General features: G+C 40.9%; 1 long non-coding RNA gene across 1 annotated transcript; it reads right to left on the bottom strand.

The window, feature by feature from the left end:
• Window positions 1-2,783: 2,783 nt before the first annotated feature.
• LOC141575022 (uncharacterized) lies at window positions 2,784-20,407 on the bottom strand. The gene is made up of 3 exons (XR_012502237.1): window positions 20,158-20,407; window positions 4,675-4,824; window positions 2,784-3,044 (listed from the first exon to the last, which is right to left on the bottom strand). It is a non-coding gene; the product is annotated as an uncharacterized LOC141575022 (long non-coding RNA).
• Between the last annotated feature and the right edge of the window lie 4,287 nt (window positions 20,408-24,694).

The following is a 24,694-nucleotide window of genomic DNA, read 5'->3' as shown; positions in this document are numbered from 1 at the left end:
CTGCTTCTGAATTTGCCCTTGCATCAACTGTAATCTCTACACTTTTCTCTCTGCCACAGGGGGAAAAAATATTCTTGTGATGAATAATAACCCCTTAAATGAAGGGACTCTAAAACAAGTAGATTGGAAAATAAGGACTGAGCTAAATAAAAATGTCATAATAGGTAAGAAGTCCTGCCAGTATTTTTCCACTGGGACCTTTATCCCACAATCCATCAATATTTTGGGCTTAAAGTAGACAATGTAATTAGTATGACACTATTTGCTGAGACCTCCATGAACATGAAAAAGCAGAGTTCTGGATTCAGAGTGTTCTTGTCAACAGAGCAATTCAAACCAAGTTTCAACAGCTAGAAATACTTAATAAAGACAAGGTGAGGTTTCTCTGAGGTTTCTTTTTATAGTCAACCAGTCTGAAGCAGATACAAAGTACAAACAGCGTGTCCTCCTCTGAATCTCCTGTCACGTTCCAAGAAGTCTGTAGGAGTCCACTCTGACTTACACTGTACTGCCCTGCAGAACGAGGGCAAAAATAAGAACGACTCAGTGTTAAGAGAAAAGGAGGGAGCTGACATTTACAGAGTGTCAAACTGAGGCTGAATTATACTAATTTAATTTCTTAGAAGCACCCAAATCAACAAGCTTTCTTACTAAAAGAGAGTAAAGAAAAACCCTCTGGAAACTAAGAAGAACAGCTCATTCATAAACTCAGTCACTCATTTGTCCATTCAGTGATGTGTGCTGAGCACCTACTATGTGCCAGACACTATTCTATTCTAGGAACTAGGGATAAGCTGGTAAATACAAGAGAAAAAAAAAAAAACAACGTTTTTTTTTTTTAAACTCACATTCAAGTGGAAAAAAAAGATAATTATCAAATACAAACATAAATTATGCAAATGTATTATCAAGACCGATAAGGGTTACGGAAAACTTAAAGCACAGTCATAGTACAGAGAGTGATGACAGGGTCAAGGAGCTCAGATGGGGTGGGAGATACTGGCTTCTCATGAGAGGTGTCGTTGGAGGAACAATTTGAAGGAAGAGAAAGCCTTCTAGGGGAATCTACAGGGACAAGAGTGGTCAGAGAAGAGGGAACAGCCAGTTTGAAGGCCCTGAGGTGGAAATGAGTTGGCATAAATGAGGCAATTCTGGCAAGCCAGCTCATGGTCTGTTCATAAAGCTGTGTGCCCTGGTGCATGGTCTCTGAAAGGTTGCCTGTTCCTAAGCTACAACAAAGACATAGCCCTGGGAGGGCCAGGAGTTTAGCGAGTGAGAGGGAGAATGGTAGGAGATGTGGTAGTTGGCACAGCCAAACCATGATGTCACTAGAAAAGCAATGCACCTTAAGTCAGATGCCCTGGTTTCTGAGTCAGATGTTGCTCCTCATGACAGCATGATTCAGGGCCAGGTCCAGCTCTATGCAGAGCTGCGGGACTTTCTCCAAAACACAAGGGAGCTGAACTAGATGCTCCGTAAGGCCCCTTTCCCCCACACTCTTCATGATTCTATGAACCTGTTGTTTAAACTGGGTGCCTTGGAACTTCAGACCTTGGAGATGCCAGGGGCTAATCCCATCATGTAATGTTTGGCTCTCTGTTTGTTTAGGCTAAAATAATTAAATCAATTATCTTTACACAATAGCCAGCAAGCAATTTTTTAGTGAGATGAGTAAGGGAATTTGGAGACCAAACATGATGGAGAAAGAAGATAGAGAGTGGGTGTGGGATTTTTGCCCTGCTTGAAGAAGATCAGGCCTCATTTGCAACAGGTGGTGGCTGACTACTTAAGTTCTCTGGATTTTTTAAATTTTGAGCTTATTGTTCTTAGGAATCAATTAATAGATTGTCAGGAATTTTTAGAGAAGGCAGATAATTGGATAAGATCCAGTCAGACCATCCATTGAAAGATGAGCAACGAGAAATGTATTTGCATTTAATTTAACCACAAAGATTAGATGGAAGGTAACTACTTCATTCTACAAATGAGCAGCCAGAAGCCCAAAGTAGCTAGGGAAATTGGTTAAAATTGTTGATTTCCAGCAAAGCCAGGGCTAGGATCTAGTTTTCCTGAATCTAAATCCCTTACATTGAGATGTACGTAATTGAAGAATACTATAAGTATATTTAATTTAATATTCAGGACTGATTCCACAGAGCCGTGATTTCTCGTGTACTATTCAGGCTTCTATTGACCCAAAGAGTCCTTTTTGTGTTAGTTGCAAAGATACGTAAGTAAAGCCGGCCCATGCCAGGGTACAAGGCTCTGAAGGCAGACCTCAGATTTGATTGCAGGCTCTCTCCACCCCACCCTGACAGCCCTGGTTTTACAGTGTACAAACTGCACAGCTGTATGTGGCAGCCCTTACGCTGACCCACTAACTACCTTTTGACTATTTGAGCACATGGTGGACTTTATCTTTTTTTTTGACAAAATAGGAAGAGGAAAAAATAAAACAAGCATGACTTACATTTTCTTCGTGCTTTCCAATGTGCTCAACTATTTTTATAACATTTTAGTTGTTCTAAGGAGCAATCTTGTGAGACCGCGAAGACAAAGAAAGGTTTGGTGCCCCTATTTGATCAGTTTTGGAAATGAAGATTCAGAGGATTAGTGTGACCTCTCCATGTTTACCCAGTCAGTAATTAGGGAGGGTGAGTTCTGAACCTAGAATTTCTGACGTCATATACAACTATTTCTCCATATTATTTCAACAGAGAAACTTAAGGCTGGTTATTTATTTATTTATTTTTTCTGAATTCTTAAAGCTTCTGGACAGGCTTTACAAGTATGAGGTCTTGGGAAAGAAGCTAAAATGTGAGCTGCAAAGAAGTTCTGCTATGAGCTATGGCTTTCATTTTTCCAAGGAATTCTTGTGTTCTATTAGGTTGAATCAGGGAGTTGTTCCCACACACTGACTAATGCTGCAGGCAGGGACCTAGATGAGAATCGGCTACACACTGGTTCATGTCTACTTGGGGGGGCTTGGATCCGTCCAAGTGCAGAGAAAACGGCCACGTTACTTATGAGACACATATATGGAACTGAAAAACAGAAACAATTATGTTAATTAAGAGACTTGCTCAGATTTTGGAACACAATGAAAGAGATTTAAAATTATAATAATTTCACGAAAATAAGCTGTTGTATTTAAGAAACAAAACTCCCCCACACTCTGTCTTACGTTTCTCATGCCACATAAAGTTTGGCTAGTTAAGCCTGTTCACTTTTGAGCTCTTTGGGTTGGCATCTGGGCAAGACAGGAGACAGAGAGTTGAGCTTCTGAGTGACGGGCAAGGTAATGAGGACAATGCATCTTAAGACTAAAAATGTGAAGGAGATGCTGGTTAACAGAGAATCACTATGTGAAGATTTAACTTGTGATGGAAGTTGCTTATGTCAGCAAAAAATCCTGTCTTATTTCTGTTCGATTACGTTTGAAAGGGTTCACAGGCAAGAATGCCTAAACAAGCTGGTAGCCAATCTGCAAGTCTTATTAAAAATGGTGGCCTCATTGGAACCACTTTAGTTTTGCCTCTTAGCCTTGCTCAGGGCATCTGTCCAGGCTCCAAGTCCCAAGCCTTCCCTGGGCCTTGTTGCCAACCCCTCAGTGTGCAGCTATTTCTTTCTTCAGGACTGTCTCCAAGGAGCAGACATTTAGGTATGGCCCCATGCTTCCTGGGCCAACCTTCACTCTGAACCCATTCTGGGCTCTCCTCACATCTGCACGTCTCGAGCAGAGATCAGCCCTTCCCTGGCATGCTTGGCTCTGCCTTTGGAGGGCCCTCCCCAGGCCAAGGCTGTGGAAGCCCCACTGGCCATGAAGGGAAATTTGGATGAAGAGACTGTGACCATTTGGAGAAAGTCTTTGAGAATCTTTGAAAAAAAGAAAATGAGTTGGAAAACCTATAGTCTTCTTCCGGAGGCAAACCCAGATATTAAAAGATAAAACACTTTAAACTGAAGAAACACCTAACAGAACTGCTATTAGAGTCATTTTAGAAAAAAATATTTTCTCTCTGCTCGACTAAAGCATTGAAAAACCACTCTTCGTATGACTAAGACATGGGTTTTACTATTAATGTAAAGGTGCAAATCAGTGTGACTTGAGCAACTGTATTTTCTCCTCATCCTTTGGTGGAAGATGAGTCGCACCATCTCTTCAAGAGACGACAGTAGGCCTTCCTTGATCTTATGCAAACTCTGGGGACAATTAAAGTCCGCATGATGTTTCCAAATGAATTGAGTTGACATATTTTAATGTGATTACAGTAACACTTCAGCTGTTATTGACAATATTTAAGAATGATGATAAATGCGAAAAAGTATCACGAGAGATTGTTCTCTCTTAAATTGAATTGGAAGCCTGTATACTTCATGTTGCATTGATGAAGTTTCCTGTTGTAAAGAAAGTCCTAAGGAAGGCACACTTCTCATCCTTACTATAGGTCATCACATTTGTGGTTAGGGTCTAATATATCAGAATGTGCGTCCACATCACCCACTGGAGTTCACTGACCTCTGACTTTTACGGCAAGCAAGTCTGTTGAGAAATACTTGGATTGTTTTTGATAACTGATCTGCCAGTATAAATACATAAATTGCAGGCCACTAGCTTTGACCGGTAGGTTTATCATCTTAATGACAGCCCATCAACCAAAATGAGACACTAACCTGCAAAGCAACTGCATTCCCAGCATCCAACCTCATCATTTGGGAAGAAGATAGCCATGGCATGTGTGTGGACAAAGAATGAGGTTCCTTCTCGGTTCCATCCATGGCATAATTGTATTTCTGAAGAAAATAAACTGGGCCATGACAATGCTGTAAAGCAAACACACAGAGTATGCATGTATATTTAACCTAGTGTAATAGCCGAGGGAACAAATCTGGAGTCAGACTTCCTGGCTCAAAACTGGTCTTGCCGCTTCTCAACTAAGAGATGCTGGGCAAAGTGTGCTGAGAGCTGCTGGTTTCCCCACCCGTAAAATGAGAGCTGGAACCTGTCATCAGCTTTTTACGGTGATTAAAAGAAGGTTCTACATGTAAATTTCCTGGCTCAGTTGCTGTCATCCAATAATACGAGCCAGTCTAATTTTAACTTAGAAGAGTAAGATCTACCAGCTGAAGTGACTCCAGAAAATTGACAAGAGTGCACTCCTGCTGAATAACCTCTGAACTGCTGCTTTATAAAGCACATGTTGGAGATTATCAAGTGGAAAAGGAAAAAGCCCTAGGTTTACCATCAGGAGAGCTGAATTTGAATTTCCCCCTTGAGCCAAGTTGTGCATCCTCTCTTGGTCTCTCTGAAATGGCAAGGAGGATGCCTACCTCACACTGTTGTAGTGGAGACTAAGGGCATAGATGCAAATTAACTGACACAGTGCCTCTAAGGAACAAAGGAGGTGCTAAATAAACTAGTCCCCTCATCCTCTTTTCTCTTCCTCAGACTCTGATGTCAGACTTCATAACTTGTCTAAACTGGAGACTTGAGCAATGACATTTCTCAGTGATGTTTTAGGTCAAGACTCCTTGTCCCTCAAACCAGTTCATGAGCCTCTAGTTTAAGCGCTTGGACTTTGGCATAGATTGGACAGAGTTTCATCACAAAGCGGCTTCACCCTGCATCCGTGGAGGAAACTCTCTTTCCAGCTTGGTTCAGCTTTCTGATAAGGTGCCTTTCATGTCACGGCTTTTTGTTGATTGGAATGACACCAACGCTCACATTTCACATTCATGGCCTGAAAATAAGGTATCTGAGAGACTTCGTGAATTTGAGTCATCTCCTCCAGACTCCAGACCTGTCTGGAGAAAATACCGCCCCCTTTTTATTGGAAATACATGAAGGTGTAAGTTGTACCTAAGTTTCTCACCCTTTGAGTCCAGCTTCTCCTCTTCTTGATTCAGACTGTTCTCAGGAAGGTAACTGACAATTTCTAGTCAAATTAAGTGGATTAACCAGAGATTTTATTTTACCCACTGTTTTGCTAGATTTTAATAAGTATGATGGTGACTAATGTGTTCCAGTTTCAGGCTAGGACAAGATAACCCTTCCCAGAAAGCTAGTTCACTTTTTTTCAAAGACAGAATTGTACTGTGCAGTTGAAAGACCAGTTAGGGATTTCCATTCTGGTCGGAAGTCTGGTAAATGTATGCTAATTTTCAAATACAGGGTTGACTCGGACTTCCCTAGTATTAGGAGATTCTGTTTAGAAGGCAATGGATTCAGTCAATTCCTTGCTGGCTTAAAATTTCACTTATTTTAAAAGTGAAAGAGAGGCGGAAGTCAAACTTCCTTTTAACTTGAAGCTGTCAGGTCACAAGATCTTCCTGAACAAAATGTTTCTTTCTATTGCACATGACACAAAATAAATGCTCAGCATCATGACCAGACCGGACATTAATGTTGTAATGGAGTGTCATCATGTTTCCATGCAGCATTCGGAAAGTAATTTGCATCTCCCAGGAAAGTATCTGAATAGCTTTTCTAGCACTCAGTTCCGGGATGCTTTTCCTCAATGAAATTCATTGCAAAGGTCTGGCTTTCAGTCTACCTGACTAATCTAGCTTTACAATAAGACTGAAAGCATTCAAAAACATGCACTGAGTTCCTTAAGAATTACAACCACATACACCTGCTACCAAGAATTAGACAGTAAATACTGGTGTGTGATCTTGCTATTCAATGCTTTGCAAAGCCTGCCATTGGAGTCTTCATTGTTATGGGAAGTGCCTTTTGTTTGTTTGTTTTTTATTTTGATTCCTTCTGGGCAGTGATTCATATTCAGATTTAGCTAATGTTTGTAGGCTTTTACTGTATGCAAAACGCTGTGATGGGCACTTCACTTGTGTTACCTCATTTAATCCTTGCAATGATTGCTGAGGCACGTATTATTTTTCCCATGAGTTTCAGAAGTTGAAATGACTTGTCTAAACTCACTCCACTCTAAGTGGATAAAGCAGTGACTTAGAAAATGGCAAACCCTGGATTTGAACCCAGTCTTCCCAAGTTAGGCGTTGTACTTTGCCAAAACTGTGTTCAATAAAACACACTCTCATTATAGAAAGAAACCAAAAAACAACCCAAGAGGCCTATCATTAAGGAAATTTGAAGAGCATAGGATAAAGCAAAGTTAACTGGTTTCTTGAGTATAAAATTTTCTTAGTACCAAAAATGAGATTTTTTGCGTTAGCCAAGAAGAGCCTATGGTTGAATGATGACCCAAACATTTTACCAATCTAGTCCTTTCTATAAGCAGCCACTTGTAGGGGTCAACCCTTGTTGGGAAATGTTGCATGACAACATTCTGAGCCTAGCATCGTGTGCTACTTCCTGAGCTTTTCATAACATCTCAAAGAATGGCAGACTCCTTTTGGTTCATCATGGAGTCCTACTGTTCAAGTCATTCAGTGTCTAGCTGGGGAAACATGGCCGACACCGTGAAGCCATTAAGACCCCACAGAGTATGGGTCCTGCTGAGTTTACTTCAAGCATGTCTGCTTATCCAAAAGCATGACTAGGATCCTTTACCTAAAATCATGAGTTTGGAAATACCTAAGGCAGTGAGATACAGACTCTATCTTCTAAGAACATTGATTCCAAGAGCCACAAAGGGACTTTTTATGTTCCATTTTGTGATTCTCTGCTGGAACTTTATAGGAATCAAAATTCTGGGAAATGATAAACTACTGTCCTTGTGAGGAACAAAAGATCATGGAGATATTCTCTTTTAAAATATGTGTCTGAAGAAGAATTTAATGATCTCGTTTGCTCTCAAATCAGCTGGAAAGGAATCCAGAGAAGGGAGATTGCAGAAGAAGCAGTTTCCAAATATGAAATCATGATAAAATCCATTGGACTGAAGCAAAACTTCCCGAATCCTGGATGTCCTGCCCTTCCCACATTTTAGGCTGGTTAATGTGGACTTGCAGGTATGGTGGGAACTGGAAGAGATGGGGGAGGGACAATCCTTCCATCCGTTAACCGTTGTTAACAACAAATGACAATGTGAGACAAGGAAGGTGAAGAATGACTAATTCCCTCACTCTAGATTATTGTACTCACTCTCTGAAGATGTCACCCTCTGGGGATGTTGCTGCAGCTGCACTTGTTCGCTGTGTGTGAATGTGGCTAGAATTCTTGGTATGCAACTGCAGGTCCTTCTACACACGGGCAGGCTAGGTCAGCCTTCTGTGTGATGTCCGCACGACTGACGGGCAGCTCTTCATCATGATGGCTGTTGGTTCACACGCTCAGCTTCTTCCATTCTATCGATACCTCCAACATCTAGGATGCTCTACTTAGGATCACATCCCTCTTTATAATAGGGCAGGTGGCCACCATCTCTGTGAGCTGACTGCCAACTCCAAGATTTTTGTCTTTGATTGTATTTCAAGTTTTGGGAACTACAGATACACACATAGCCATAAGCAAATACATTCTGAGATATATATCTTAACATGCATTAATATAATACACGTTCGTCTATATTAATACCTACTTGTATGACTTCATTTATCCATCATCCTGAAGTGAATTGGGATCTTGGTATAGAACAACAGAATTGTCCTGGCCGTACTACACCACTATACATTTCATTTTTGGCAAGAAATTTTTCTCCAGGAGGGCAGTTCTTCATTTGGAAAATGAGGCTGATAAAAACTACCTCACTGTGTGATTGTGAGTTTTAATTATGCATTAAAATATTATGCAAATAGTGACAAGCAATATCATTTTGCTATCTTATTCATTCATTGATTTTGCAAAAACACATTATGAATCTACTACGTGAGAACATTTGGCAAGGTGTAGGGGCTCAAAAATAGATAAAGTCGTGTCTACCCACAAAGAATTCCTATCAATGATAGAAGTGCTTAATGCAACAATACTTACTTGACATTTTAGCAGTATTTAATTACAGCCTTCTCATTGAAACCTACTTCTCTTGTGTTCCAAGAAACTGCAGTATGGGTATTCCTTCTGTCTCTCCTTTTCTTCTTCTCAATCGCTTTGGTCAACTATGTCCTTTTACACAAATTTTAAATGTTGGAGTTTTTAAAGTGTTGCTCTCAAGCCAATTTTTGACCTGTATTCTCTCCTACACAACTTTATCTATTGGTTTAAATTTCATCACTATGCCAAGGCCCCTAAAATTTATATCTCTAGTTGGAAATGTGATTTCCTATATTCACAACTGTTAAAACAACTAACAGGCTTTCAAACTAAACATGCCCATTTTGGAAATTTTGACCTGCCCTTGTGAATCTGTTACTAATACTTGTACTTCTTAACTTAGTAAATGTTGACCTCCATTCACCCAGCTGAACTTGCTAAAAACCTGGCTATCATTTGTTATACTGTCCCCCACACATCCTTCCAAAACCTATAATGAATCTCCTCCTCTTGACTGCCACCATCCTAGCGCAAGCCATTAACATCACTCACCTGAACTTCAGCAGTGACCTTCTAACTGGTCTCCCAGAATCATCTTTCTCAAACAAAATTGTGCCTGCTTGCTGAAAATCTTTCAATAGCTTCCCACTGCATTTGGCAAACACACACAAACATACACACAAATCCTTAACATAGTGTACCAGTCTAGGGTGACCTGGCTTCTTCTTCACCTACCAGTCCCATCTGAGGTCACCCCCGTACTGCCGTCCAATCATTTCAACCTTCTTATGTGTCCTTAGACACACAAGCACTCTTGTACTTGCCCCAGTCTGTCTTGAAGCCTTGCCCATCCACTTCACCTTCACTTAGCTAAGACCTGCTCACACTTCCAAATTTAGCTTGAAGCCACTTTTCCAGAAAAAGCTGCCCTGACTCACCATCTAACAGAGATCTCCCCATTTACTCCTTCTCACAGGAGCCTGTGCTTTATCTTCATGGCACCTATAATGATTTTATATTGCTATTATTTGCTTAATGTTTCTTTTCCCCTATTTGAGAATAAACTCCATGAGAGAGGAGACTGGACTATTTACATTTCTGACACACAGCCCCTAGTACAGTGCCTGGTAAATGGCATACTTTTAGAACATATTTATAGAATGAACTAAATAAAGAATGAAAAATATTTTATGATCATTCAGGTAATCGAAGCCTGATCCTGTAAACCACAGGTTTTAATTAAAATGTTTTTCATAATAATTTTTATTAATCTTTTACCTGACTTCATTCATTGAAGTAATAAAACATAATCTCATTATTTTCTTGACTACTTAGATAACCAAAGACAAAAGATAAAAAATGAATGTCGATGAGATTTGTATTTAGGGTTAAAAGCCAACTGCACTAGTGTTAGTTACAGAAGCTTGGCTTTGTAACATAATGAGAACATAACTCAGGGGCTTTAGTTTGACTAAAAATTCAAAATGAGTCAACAGTGGAACATGGCTGACAAAACGTTAATACAGACACAAGCTACATTTGTAGAAATACAGATGCTAAAAAAAGACAGGTGAAAGTTCAGCTCTTCCCTGGACCTAAAATATCTATTTATTTCAGAACGCCAGCATTGAAGAGGCACATACAGAAGCTGCAGGGTATCATAGGAAGGGGCTAAGTGCTGAGAGGCCATTTTATTGTCCTGGTGGATTTTCCCAACCCTCTGATGTTGGCATTCTTTGGGTCTCTGAATGCTGCCACCATCCCTTGTCATTGGGTGATCATAGCCTCTTAAGCAAACTTCTCTCCACTCTCATTGTACCAACGACTTACACTCAACCACTGATTTTCCAAGTCTAAACTGCTCTCCCAGATCTCTCCCTGAGCTTCCGGTGTTCTGATGTCTGCTGGATATCTGTCCCTACTTATATTGTAGGTATCCAAACTTAAACCAGCACCTCTCTCTAATCTAGTGCGATGTTTCATTTATAGCACCATCTTCCATCTGCCCCCAAATCAAAAACCTAGGACATATTTTAAACTCTTCTTCCTCAGTTCCCAAACATGTTGATGTGCTGTTACATATCACTAGCACACGTCAAGATGTGAACGGTCTACCATGCTCCAGGAATATTTTAGAAACCACTCTGGCATTGGATGGGAGATAAAATGTCTTAGTCAGTTCTGGCTGCTATAACTAACATGTATTAACTAAGATGCTCAAACAACAGACATTTATTTCTCATGGTTCTGGAGGCTTAGAAGTCCAAGATCAGGGTGAGGGAGGTCTCTCTTCCTGGTTTGGAGATGGCTGTCTTCAGGCCGAATCTTCACATGCTCGTCTCTTCCCCTTCTGGTAAGGACACTAATCCCATCATGGGGGCCCCATCCTCCTTTCTTTTACCCAAGATTCAATATGGTACCCACTAAAGGGCTTTATGCTGGAACCTCAGCTCTGCTACCACAGACTGCCCTGGAGCTTGTATAAATAATTCCCCTGAGACTCCCTGTCTTGCAAGGATTAAATGGGATGTAAGAGATACCCATGAAGCACCTGGAACACGTTACTTTCCTCCTTGATTGCAATGAATGAACAAACTAAGACCCCTGTGAAAGCACCCTCCTGTTTCTTTACCATCTAAAATGTATATATTCTTCTAGTCACAGGTCACATCTAAAGAAAGTCTTCCCACAAAAGACAATTGCTATTTTCTTCCTAGCCCTACCTTTTCTCTCCAGTGAACATCTATCCCCTTGACTCAGTGTTCAACCCATTCCTTTCATCCACCTCTACTCTACTGAAAGGACTTTTTTCAACTTTAAAAAACAAGGCCACTATTTCAAGCTTAAAACACTTTAAGAGTTTTCCATTGAATTTATGAGAAAGCCATAGCTATATTTCTAACAAACATTATCTTCCTCTTCTTTCAACCCTCCAGACACAGTGGCCTTTCCCATACTGAAATATAACTCCGACCTGAGGGCTTTTGCACCGGCTGTTTCTGTTGCCTGGGCTGCACTCTTTCCATCCTCACCTAGTCAATTCCTGTTATCTCTCAGTATTAGTAATTGAATGGGTAGATGTAAGGAAGAATTAATGCAATGGATGGATGGATAATAAGATATATACACTTTGGGGGCACTCGTGAAAGCTGTCTCAACTATTCTTAATAAAGAGACTTCTGTCTGTTTTTCTTCTTTATTTTTTCTTACACTATGAATCTCATTTAGATGACCTTTCTCTAGACTCCACAGCACAATATGGCTGCTCTCTCCTAGCACCTGTCATGATATACTTTAATGGAATATTCTGGTATTTCTTCCTCTGCAATCCTGGAGTCAAGGACCATGCCTTGAGTATCTCTAAATCACTAACTAGTATGAGCACAATGACCATGTTTCTATTCTGAAAAGGCAGATTCTTATTAGAGAGACTCATCCTATTTTACATCTGAGAATAATAATTTTACTCGAGTACATTACAGTGAAGCTCTGATGTGTTTTGAGAAATCCTTTTGCTGTGAATCTCCAAGTACAATGATCTAAGTATAGTACTGAGACCTATTCCATTCTTCGAACTGACAATTCATAAAACTGGAGATACAATTGGCTAAGAAAAATATGGAAAAACACTTACCCTTATGAGTAATCAAACAACTACAAAGTTAAAGCAGTTAAATAGGATATTTACTTTTAAAAAATAAAATGAGAATATCTAGTGTTGGTAAGAGTGTGGGCACATGGCCATTCTCATTCATTTGTGCTCAAAGTGTACATTTTTAAGAGAAATTCAGTACAAACAAGACACTTGAAAAACTGATACCAACAATAAATAGTGTGTTGTGAATTGTGAAGGTAATTCAGAAGTATCAGAACTCTTCCTCCTTCTCTTTTTCCTCCCTTTCCACTCTCTCTTTCCTTCCTTTCCTTCTTTACTGGTGGCAGGGCAAGGATCAAGAAGGTGGCTGGACCTGGAGGCAGAGGAACCGAGGAGGTGATGGCTGGAAACCTAATGAAGAAATACAATCTTAATGGTAATCCGAGAGAACTGAGAAATCAATCTAACTAAGCCAACATCAGTCACAGCTTTGCAACCATTCAGTGTTATAAGCTCTTCAAATAGAAAGTCATCAAAAGAAACCACTGGGGACAGAAGTAAATTAAATACATTAATAGAACCTGGCTTCTTGGAAAGTTCTAGAGGGAGCCTAAAAATAAAAATGTTCATTTGCACTTTTTTGGTTGTTTGTTTTGCTCCAGTATTTTAATACCCCCAAATTTATCTTTTAAAGGCCAATATAAAGACCATTATTTAAAAAAAAAATTTTCTTTACTCTTTAATAATTGCTGGAGTCTGTTCATAGTCTTTCCCAAGTTTTACACAGTATTTGTCAGTTATTCTTCATGTCTGAGGTTCCTGATTCAATTAAACTTGGCAGACATGTATTAAGCACCTGCTATGTACCAAGCACTGTGATAGGTAACAAACTTGTAAAAAATGAGTGTGACGTCATCCTTGTCCTTACAGAGCTCATGGCCCAGCAGGAAAAACAAGGACGTGTAGAAATGGCAATAGTGAAATGGGAGATGTGTCAGAACTGACTTAGGTACCTTGTACCACAAGAGCACAGACCAGGAAGGAAGGCAGCACCACCTGGAATGCCCTACACAAAAACCTGTTGCCTGGGCTTGACCTTGAAGGGATAGCAGATTACAAGGCAAATGGACTCCCAGACCCAGATAACAGGATGCACAGAGGGACCTGTAAAATGTCATGGAGAATTCAAGGACCATCAAAAGGCATGAGCATGCAGGAATTACCTGGGGTGAAGGTGGGTTTGAGAGCATGAGATGAAATCACTGGGCGCTGTGACTCTCCCATGAATGACAAAGGCCACAGGGAAGGTAAAGAGGCTCGACTGGGCCCAACAAAGACCACCTGAGCAGCAATGTGAAACTTTTGTACAGCAGCTTCTGTACAAAAACCTGAGGATTCCACCACCGTCCCCAGACAAATGCCTTGGGCACCTAGGTTGAATTTCATAAACAATATTAGTAGCTCCTTCCCTCCCTGCCTATTCTACAGCAAATACAAAGAGGCATGGACAGAGCAGACAGAGCTGAAGTAAGATGGCTTTGGATTCTGAGCTGAAAAGATTTGGAAGGTGAAGACCTGAAGGTAACAAAGCCTTCCAGGTGTGCAAAGTTGTGCGTCCTGGGGTTGGCTTCTGGCAAGGGAGTTGACTTCCTGTGGCTGATTCTAATTCAGCTGGGTAGCTGTCAGAACCAGTGCGTAGTTTCTGCTCTGAGAGAAATGTTTCTGGTGGGATGACTTTCTGGTGAAGCCACTGGCATCAGTGATTGAGCAGCCATCAAAGCTGGGGCATCAGCGCCAGGCAGCTGGGGATCTGACTCTTGCTTCTGTCCTCACTCACTGTGTCATCTCAGGCATGCCATCTAAACTGTTTACATCAATCCAGTGTTGTGACTGAAAGGACAAATGTGTAAGAATTGGAAAGCCCTTAATCCAACACCTGGCGTGTGGCACACAATAAATATTGGTAGATTAATTGACCAACAAATACAGTTCCTGATATTTTGTAAGATGTTGTCTACATTTTTTCAGTAGCTCCAATACTCATAGTTGATCCTCTGATCCACTGGATCCACAATAATACTGAGTGAAATCAGGCAAGGATCATCATCCCCACCTGTACAAATAAGAAGGCAGCCTCAGAGAGCCTTCACATAGCTCCCAAAGGTTGCACAGCAAATACAAAGTAAAACCTTCGGACTAGGTTTTAAGTGCTTTATAATGTATTACCCATCCTTCATTCCTTCTTTTCTTCCACAAATATTTATTGCATTTCCACGATGAGCTAGTTCTTGTGGTGAATATAGTATCCCAGGTCCTAAGGATGGAGGCTTAAATGGTCCAAAATCTTGCCCTCTGTGCTTACCTTCCCCTACTTTTAGGACAAGGAAATTTATTTATTTAGCTCTCTCAGTGGAAACTCTTAGAGACCCTGGCACAAAGTAAGTTCTCATTAAGTGGCTGTCGAATGGGATCGTTTTTGAATGGATAAACCTCATACAGTATATCTCCTGACACTTGTCCTAAGAGTCATGGAAATTGAGCAGAAAGAAAGACCTCTACTCTGCTGAGCCAGAGATGTGCAGTAATGCATGAGCTTTCAAGTCCAATGGCCCAGTTGTGAATCTCAGCTCTGTATGACTTTGGGCAGCTCCTTTCGCCTCTCTGAACTTGTGTCTTTATCTGGAAAATGCAGCCAATAATACTCGCTTTCAGGACTTATTTAAGGACTAAAGAAGATGGCCTACTGAAAGCACCTGGCGTAACAAGCCGGCACATAGGACATTCTCAGTCAGCGGTGGCAATTTTTACTGATGCAAAGCTTCAGGGAGAGGTAGCATTGACTGGAGTTTTCCAAGCATGGTAGGTATGCAGCAAGGCCATCACTAACCAGAATTACGGCTAGAAGATCCCACTAGGTTTGGCCACACTCCGTTTGGACACAGGGCTCTTTCTCAGATAGAGAGACCCTCTGCGGCTCTTCCCTTCCCCATGGTCATGGGAGGCAGGACCAAGCCTTGACTTTGCAGAACTACTGAGTTTCACTCTGGGGCTGAGTCATGCTGACTCAAACCCAGGGTGACTTGTGCCAGGTCATTAAGGTGCAGAGTCCGGCTCTTTATCCCCTTTGCTTCAAAGGCCTCTGGATGCAAAATTGCACCTACAGGACAGAAACATAAACACACTCCCCAAGCCTCTGTTTGCTCTCAAACTGACCGATGTGTCCAGCCCCACCACCCCTATGCTCCCACCTTCCACACCATGGCTCAAAGACCGGTCGTGCAGGTGACTGAACTCTTTCTTCAGTGTTTGTTAATTTGAAGAGGGGCTTTGAGCTTGCGACCAACCCAGGATTCTTTAAGAATTTTTGTGGCATTTTTAGCAGGAACTTGGACAAAGTATTCTCTGCACAGTTTTGACAAGCATGGAAATACTAATGCAACAACTGAACCTAGAGAAACCCAATGAATAAAATCTAATGAATAAAAAATGAAACTAACTTCCATGATCCAATAGGAAGAAAAAGATTGAGTAAAATCATGACACACCGAAATACTGGAACATATGCATCCCCTAAACCAATGTTAGATTTTGTGACATCAGAACACATCTAAGACATAAGATGTGAAAACACAGATTAGAAAACTTTGCATACAGCATGATTTCAGTTATTAAACACACATGATGTATACCTAACAGCCTACTTCCATATGGAATTACAATACTCATTTTTACTTATACTTTATGTGTATCCACATTTATATGATAAATGCTTATAATAATGTCTATTAAAAACGTTTTTAAAATGTAACAGCTGGCTTAAGCAACTTTCAATCAACTCTGCCTTTGAAAGAGTTATTAAGACAGATAAATTCAGTAAGCACTTATCCCTCATAAAGTTCTAGTTATCTCTGCAGACATGAAATGGTTAAAGATTGGCAAACAAATGGTGAGTCCAGGATGTCTTAGTTGCCAAATATTTGGAGAACTGCGTTAAACGGAAGGGGAAAAAAAAGCAGGACTGTGAGTTAGGACATCAAAGTGCTAGTACTAACTCTGCCGCTAAGTGACTGTTGAGCTTGACTAGATTATTTCCTCTCTCTATTTTTAGTTTTCCTGCTTGTAAACTGATGGGAAATAGTTCCTTCACTCATTCATTTACTCAAGAAGTATTTTTTTGACAGTCTACTATGCATCAGGTATTCCTGTAGGCACTGGGGGCAGAGCAGTGGAAAAGGACAAGTAACTTCTGCAGAAGACAAAACACAGACTACTGATGAAATAAACATGTGAAATAAAATCGGGTACTTTGAAGAAATATAAGGCAAGGGGAAGAGAAAGAGAGCAATTGGAAGGTCTTTAAGAGGTGCTTTGTAAGAAGAAAACTGAGTGAAACATAGGAGCAAGCCATGCTGGTATCCAGAGGGGAAGGGTGTCTATGCAGAGGGAACAGCATGTGCAAAAGCCCTGAGGCAGGAGTGTGGCTGAATCCAGGTGAAGGGTGACGGAAATGAAGTCCGTTCTTTTCCACTTTAGTTAAACCAAATAGAGTGCACCAGAGTGCCTGTCGGCAGGCTCAAAACGCTTCCAGTGTACTTGAGATTCAAAGTCCAAGGCCTTCACACAGGGAGTGCATTTACAGAAACTTCAACAGCCCCATCGTGGGGCTTTGAAGGCCCGCTGTGCAACTATTAGCTGATCCCACTTAACAAACAGTGACGCAGTCACCAGGCATGTTTGTGCTCAAGCAGGTGATGATTTTCTCTCCGCCGACTCCAGTCAAGGACTTTCCGCTTCCAGATTTCAGGCTCCAGGTGACGTTGGGCACAGGGGGTCAGGTGGCGAGTGGAACAGGTCATGCGCCAGGCAGGTGACATGATCTGTACTCAGCTCGAATTTCAAAGAGCCCACTTTTCCACCCATGTGTCAAACGCAGTTCGTCTGAATGCTGCAAGCAGAATGAGCTGATTCATCAATTCCCAAACCCTTGGGAAAGGAACCTATTGTTTAGACTTTTTAATATGTTTTGCTAACCCCTACAGAGGTAGCTATAACTCAGGAAGATAAACTGGGATGAAGGTAAGGGCAAAACACAGAAAAAAAGCAATTACTGTCATCCGTAATTAGAAGCCCTTTCGTTTACTGTGCGCTAATAGTTGCTTTTCCAAGCAGACGTTATTAATTAGTGAAATAACAAGACAATTTGCATTCATCCTGATTTAGAAGAGTTCAGGCTACCACAGACCAAGCACGAGTAACCCCACCTTACTATTTTTTTGTCTTTTTACTGGATGGGAAAACTGAGGCAGAGAAAATGAACAGATCATGAAAAGAAGTGAGTTTATCCAAAGTTCCGTAGAAATCAGATTGTCGTGAAAGGTAACAACAGTGCATTGGGACAACTTGTAGAGATGGGTTAGAGCAGAACGATGTGGAGGCAGGGAGAGTCAGTTAACCTCTCAGGAGTACCATCAGCTTTGACATGGGATCAAATCACTCTGAGTCTACTTCCCTGTCTGTGAAATGGGACTGTCATTCCTTGCATGACGTGATTGTTCTGCAGAATAAATGAGAAACATTATGTCCCGACAAAGTAGGTATGGTTTGTAACATGAATGGATGCTGTCCAGATTCCAGAAGAAGTGTCATTTAAGGAGGAGGAAGAAGTTCTGCATTGACCTTGAGTGTTTGGGGCTAAATGTTTTCGGAAAAAAGGGAACCTGGAGCCACACAGTCGGAGAGGAATCCAGCTCATCTTAAGGAGCAATGTCAGAAGTCTAGTTGGATGTCTAGTCTGAGGCATGAAGAATGATCCCAGCAGGTCCACTTTCCAGAAAAAATGATGCAGCCAGGAGAGTTTGGAACAGAGTGAGATGTGCATCCAGTTATCCAATGACTTGGTTCAGGAATGAGTTTGATTTGTGAGAGCTTTTGTTGGCCAACTTCTATGTGACGCCGGCTCTGTGACCCAGAGAAGCCCTTATGACTAAGATGTTCGTTTCTGTACGATTAGAACTTGCAGCATATATATGAAAAGCCACACTCACAAGCACTTTGTTTATGCACATTAAGAAAACATCTATATAGGACAAGCATGAACAGCACAGGTGAGCCAGAGTGGTTTTCCCTGTGAGGTTTTTTTTTTTTTTTAACAGAGGTCAATTAGTATGAAACAAAACAGAAGAGAAAATAATTATTACACCATAATATAAATCTGAGACACAATGTAGACTTTTTGCTTTTAAAACTAAAGAAACAGAAGCTGAGAATTGCTTTCCCCAGATCACAAAGCATTTACAGTATTTAGTCGACTCTCTGAGCCAGGTCTTCCAAGAGCTTACACAACAGGGCACTGCACGGATGCGCCCTCCTATGTCTTGGAGGGTGAGAGGACTGTCATTTCTGAATCTTAAGTCCTGGCCACCCCAGAGTCTCATCCTTGAGAGAAGGAAGTGAAAGGCAATGTGGTTAAGCAAAAGCAACATGGTATTTGGATTCAGGGACCTGATTTTTTAAGCCCTTCATCTGTACTTTTTGGTTGTGACCCCCGATACATCAGTCAGATCCACTGAGCATCAGTTTCCTCATCTGTTAGATATGGACAATGGAGGCCACTTGCCAGGTCTGTTTGAGCATCAAATGTAAGCAGAAGATTACATACAGAAGGTGCGGATACAGAGAAAACCAGCCAAAAAAGTTCCTATTCTTTTACTCCCTCCTCTTCATGATGCCATTATTATTATTATTATTATTATTATTATTATTATTATTATTATTATTATTATTATTATCATTATTATTATTATTACTACTACTACTACTACTACTACTACTACTACTGTCGTCGTTGTTGTTGTTTTCACCCGTATTGTCATTCAGAGGCAAAAAATAGCCTCGCATTTCATCTAGTTCTTCAACACACACACCTGATTTGATTCCCTTTACCGGTTCTAGGAGGATGAAGACAGTCTTTATACTGACATTATCTTTCCTAAAGCAGCATTCATCTTTCTGAACATCCCAGATGAAGGCAGGAAGCAGGACAGTGAGAAGCTCTGCATCCATTCCTATTTATCAGTTACTAGAAATAATGCAAGGACTCCACGCTTCCCCCACCTGCTGCTTGCTAGGGACAGTAATGTCCTATGCTATTGCCTTGAATTACTTGTGATAAGGAGGGAGTGTTTGTTAAATATTATCCAGCTAGTAAGACCCATATTTGTATAGGACACCTGTTATCCAAAGGTCTCACTTTACCCTACAAATATTTCATCGTCTGAAAGACACATCCCAGTGCCATCAATCACCAAATCTCCACCACACCCTCAGTGGCCAGATCACAGCCAGACTCTGGTTGCCTTTCTCAGGCTATTATCCTACCCCTTGGAGCACATTGTGTTATGGTCTGAAAGGAGATTTTATTTTTCTGTTGAAATCAAGGGGGAAATGAGGTAGGAAGCACTGGGCTGGGATCAGGAGACAGGTGGTTCCATGACGATGGTGTCAGTGGTTATTACAAGGTAACATTCTTGATCACCTACTACCTGGCCTGCAGTCCTGATGTCTTCACTAATTTAGTCCTAACCAAAATACTGGTTACGCAGTGTTTGACATAGCTAGCAAAAGAACCAACCAAGAATGGTATAAATAAAAGAAGATAGCATTATCTCACCCAAAGCACTTCCGGCAGCCGGATGCTTCCAGGATTGGCCCCACGAACTTGAGATTCTGCCATCTTCAGCCTTCAGCCTTTGATTTCATATTTTTCTCTCAATGAGCATGGGGTGACTGTTGTACTTCCAAGCATCACATCTTCACACGACAATGAGCAAAATTAGAAAAGGGGTGTAAAAGTCACGTTTTCAGTTTTTTTTTAAGAATGAGAAAAGTTTCCCAGAGGCTCCCCAGAAGATTTTCTCCAGGTCTCACTGATCTGTGCCCATTACTGAGTCATTCACAGGTAAGAGGGACACCACCACACCTGGCTTATATCGGCCAGCACACATGCATGTGTACACACACACACACACACAAGCACACACACACATACACTCACACCACACTCCATGGCCAGGGCTGAGGAGCAAAAGAATGACAATGAACTCATCATAATTAGGGTCCTGCTAGCAAGAAAAAAGGAAAGACGCTCAGGTAAGTAGCTCTAAGTAGCTCTATTTTATAAATGAAGTAGAGGCTCAGGGTAGTTATTTCAACTGCAGGGTATATTAACCACTGTGACAAAGGGCTTTAAAATATCAGCGGCCTAGTATAATAATATTTTATTTCTCGCTCACATCAGAGTCCAATGACAGCTGTCAGGAGAGGACAGGATACTGCTCCCTGTAGTCATTCAGGGACTGAGGCAACCTTCCTCCAGTGAGTCCACCTTCCTCTGTGTCCTTGGAATCCTCTCATCCCGCTGGGGATCGACGATGAGCAGAAGGATTGTCCATGGAAAGTTATTATGGGCCAGGTCTGAAAGTGATGCTTATCACTCAGCTCACATCCCGTCAGCGATAACTCGGTCCCCTGGCCACACCTAACTGCAAGGTGGCTAGCGGTGTACTTCGGAAGGAAAGGTTGCTCTCCCCTCTGGTCACAGGGCAGGTGGCTCAGCTACAGGACCAGTCGAGTAGGTCTGAATGCAGGGGTGGAACCACACTGCCTCTTACCCTGCTGATGCTGTTAGCTGTGTGGCCTTTTTTTGGTTTATTTATTTTTTAATTTGAAGTATAGTCAGTTTACAGTGTTGTGTCAATTTCTGGTGTACAGCATAATGTTTCAGTCATACATACACATACATATATTTCTTTTCATATTCTTTTTCATTATAGGTTTCTACAAGATATTGAATAAAGTTCCCTGGGCTGTACTGTAGAAACTTGTTTATCTATTTTATATATAGTAGTCAGTATCTGGAATAGCTACCAACTCATTTAACTTTCCCCTGAGAGTGTGACTAACCATCTATAATTGAATCCCTGCCCCCCGTAATGGTACCTAAACCACCTTTGTGAAACTTACCCCAGATCTTGACTCAAGCCTCAATTTCTTGGACCTCTCAGTGACGCCAGATTCCACTGGCTCCATCTTGTAGAAACACCGTCTTCCCTCAGTTCACAGACATTGTTCTTTCCTTGTTTCTTTTCCACTGTTCTTTCCACTGGCCCATTTGCTGTCAATACTGGCCCCTTCTTCTATTCCTCTCACATCCAGTCCACATGCCTCTGCTTTCCTCATTGTGGGAAAACTATTCACAACAAGAGCTCCAGTTCTGACCTCTGTGTTATCTTCTACAAAATTTACACCGTTGCTCGAGTGGAGAAGAGATAATAACCTGGAAGTCTAACGCTACCATCTGCATTCTTACCCATTAAGTTCTAGTGCCTGTGGCAATGCCACTAACTCTGGCACATTCCTTCCATAGTCTCTTACAGCTGTATTTGTTCCTTGCTCATTCCTTCCACAGAACAGATTCTCAAGAATCTGATGATGGAAACAATCTCCTTCCTTGGCTATAACTAGTCAGCCCCCTTTAAATTAAATGTATTAACTACTCTTAGCTAAACAGTTTATATTCAAATCAGTTCCACTATCTGTCCTCACCTTTTCCGTTATTATCATCTTGCAAAAACGTTACTCTTTGTATTAATCAAGGCAGACGTCTCCTTGTGTCCACATGGGTTGGATTTATCATTCTCTCCATGATTTAAACTTTGTTAGGAGTAAACTTTGTTTGGTGGGACTTTTAAAGCATCCTGCATGTCAAGATCTGATAAAAGGTGTTCCAGATCAACGGAGCACCATCTGCCAAGATTATTCTCATTGCTTCAGCAATTGCTTTCTGCTTTGCTGTCTCACGAGAGGCACCCAATCAATCTTCACGGGAAGTAACATGATAGGTAAAAAGAACACAGGTTTTAGATTTATTCATTTATCCAACTGCTATTCCTCAATAAATTAAGCACTTAGTAGGTGATAGTTACCATCACAGTACCTTCCTGGAGGGATGTCATGCGGATTAAATGAGGTAAAAGTCAAGTCTTTTGTGTTGTTTCTGGCACATAGTGAATCATACATATATAAGCCCCAATCTCCATTTCCTCTTGAATAAACCAATGTGTGAATGCATCTGCAAACTCATTTCTGCTATGGCATTCTTAAGCTGTGTCTCTCCTCCTGGTACTTCGCACTGGCCATTTCCCACAATCTTGCCTCTTGGCCCATGGGTTGAAAATGAAGCCCAGCTAGTTTTGCTTTGTGTGGATTGTGCCAACTATTGGTTTTCATCCTGGCTACCAGTTCTGCTTCATGCTTTTCATTCAACATCAATTAAACACATTTTTATGAAGTCCCTGCCATGTGCTTGGCACTGGACTAGGCTCTGTGCATAAAGTGGTGGCCAAGATAGATATGGCACCTATACTTTAAGTAGGAAAGAAGCAATGACAATTTAGTGGGGAAACGGATAAGCTTAGGAAGTACAGGGTGGTATGGGAGAACACCGTGAGAGCAAAGCACAGCATATGCAGAGCACAGCATCCCTCTTGTCCCGTTGGGCTGGGCTAGTGACCTCTTTTCCTTGTGTCTTGTTAAATCCTACTCATTTTAGGGTGCTATTGGTTGCGGTTAGAAGGAAAAATAAAAACTGAAAATGACTTAAATAGCAAAGGGCAGGCTTTTTGGTTTTGTTTTTGTTTTTTTCTTGGTTCATATGGCTGACAAGTTCAGAGACAACTAATTTGAGGAGACTCTACCTATAGTGACTCAAGATAAGACCAAGAGTTGCTTTCTCTCCATTTCTCAGCCCCAGATGGTCAGCACTGGCTCCCTATTGGCAAGCTCCTCCCCTCGTGGTCCCAAAGTGATTGCCATTTTCTGCCCAGGATTCATGCTTCCTAGTTCACAAAAAGCAAGGAGGAATGCCATGAATAAAAATCCTAATAGGACCCCCTGAAGTCCCATAGCTGTTCTGCAGGCAGCTGGAAGAGTCCCCACCTATGTATTTCCATACGTAGAATTTAGCTTTGGTCCTCATGTCCCAGCCCTAGACCTAGGAGTGAGGTCAACTCTCCTAAAACATATGATCTGCCCGAGCGGGGAGAAACATGATAGGCATTCTGTGCACTCTTCAGATTTATGGTTATTGCCAAACTGCTATACAGATTGGATTCCAATCTAAACTCCAGCCAGCAGCAAAGAAGATTTGCCAGTTCTCCACATCTTCACCAAATTCAAGATTTTCTTAAAATTACTTAGGTTAATTCTTCCAAAAATGTAAAATGGAATCTAATTGTTGATGGGCCATTCTTGCCTCCTTTTTCATAAGTTCACAGGTTAAAAAAAATGCCTTCTCTATAAAGAGGTCATTTTTCTTCCCTGTATTTATTTTTTATACCAACTTTTTATCAACAACAGGTTCTGCTAATAATTTTTATAAGTCTGTGTCATTCCATTTTGATGTTGGTCCATTTGTTACACAGATGCTTTGAATTTCAAGATATCCAAAGTTAATCAATCTTTTCTTTTGGCTTTTTTGTGCCTTATTTAAAAAAGAAAACAAACAACCCTTCTCTAGCCAAGTACTGTAAAAATAATCTTCAACATTTTCTTTTACAAATTTTAAAGTTTTGTTGTTTGTCTTTATGTCCTTAATTCACCCAGAATTTTTTTTGTGGGTAACATGAGGTAAGCACCTTACTTATCTATGTACTATTTATTGCAATTTGGATGATCAATTTTTCTAGTACTATATATTGGCTGGCCCATTCATTCCTATAAGTACTAGTCTGTATTTATAAATGAGTCTAATCTTGGCCTCTGGATTCTATCCATTAATATTATGTCATGCTTTCTAACTTCCTTTCTTCTCCCTTTTTCTTCTTCCCTGACTCCTTTCAGATTGATAGGGTTGTCTTAACTCCTACTCCTTTTCATGCTCCATCGATTTAGAAGTTACTTCTATGCTGTTCTTTAGCAATCATCCTCACCATCATCACACTCAACTTTGATTTAGCAATGTAGAAGTTTACAATACATTTTCCTGTCCCTCCTAAATTACAAGCATTTTAGCTCACTTAAAATTTGCCACCCTTTTCCCTTATCCATGGTATTAATAACTAGTATTTTAATTCTATCGTGCTTGCAACACCTCGATCAGTAATCATCTTGCTTTCCACAGTCAAGCCTATCTAGATTCATCTACATGA

Source organism: Camelus bactrianus, chromosome 25, assembly GCF_048773025.1.
Source record: "Camelus bactrianus isolate YW-2024 breed Bactrian camel chromosome 25, ASM4877302v1, whole genome shotgun sequence".
NCBI lineage: Eukaryota > Metazoa > Chordata > Mammalia > Artiodactyla > Camelidae > Camelus > Camelus bactrianus.
Note: the sequence above shows the minus strand (reverse complement) of the source record. Positions and strands in the feature narration are given on the sequence as shown.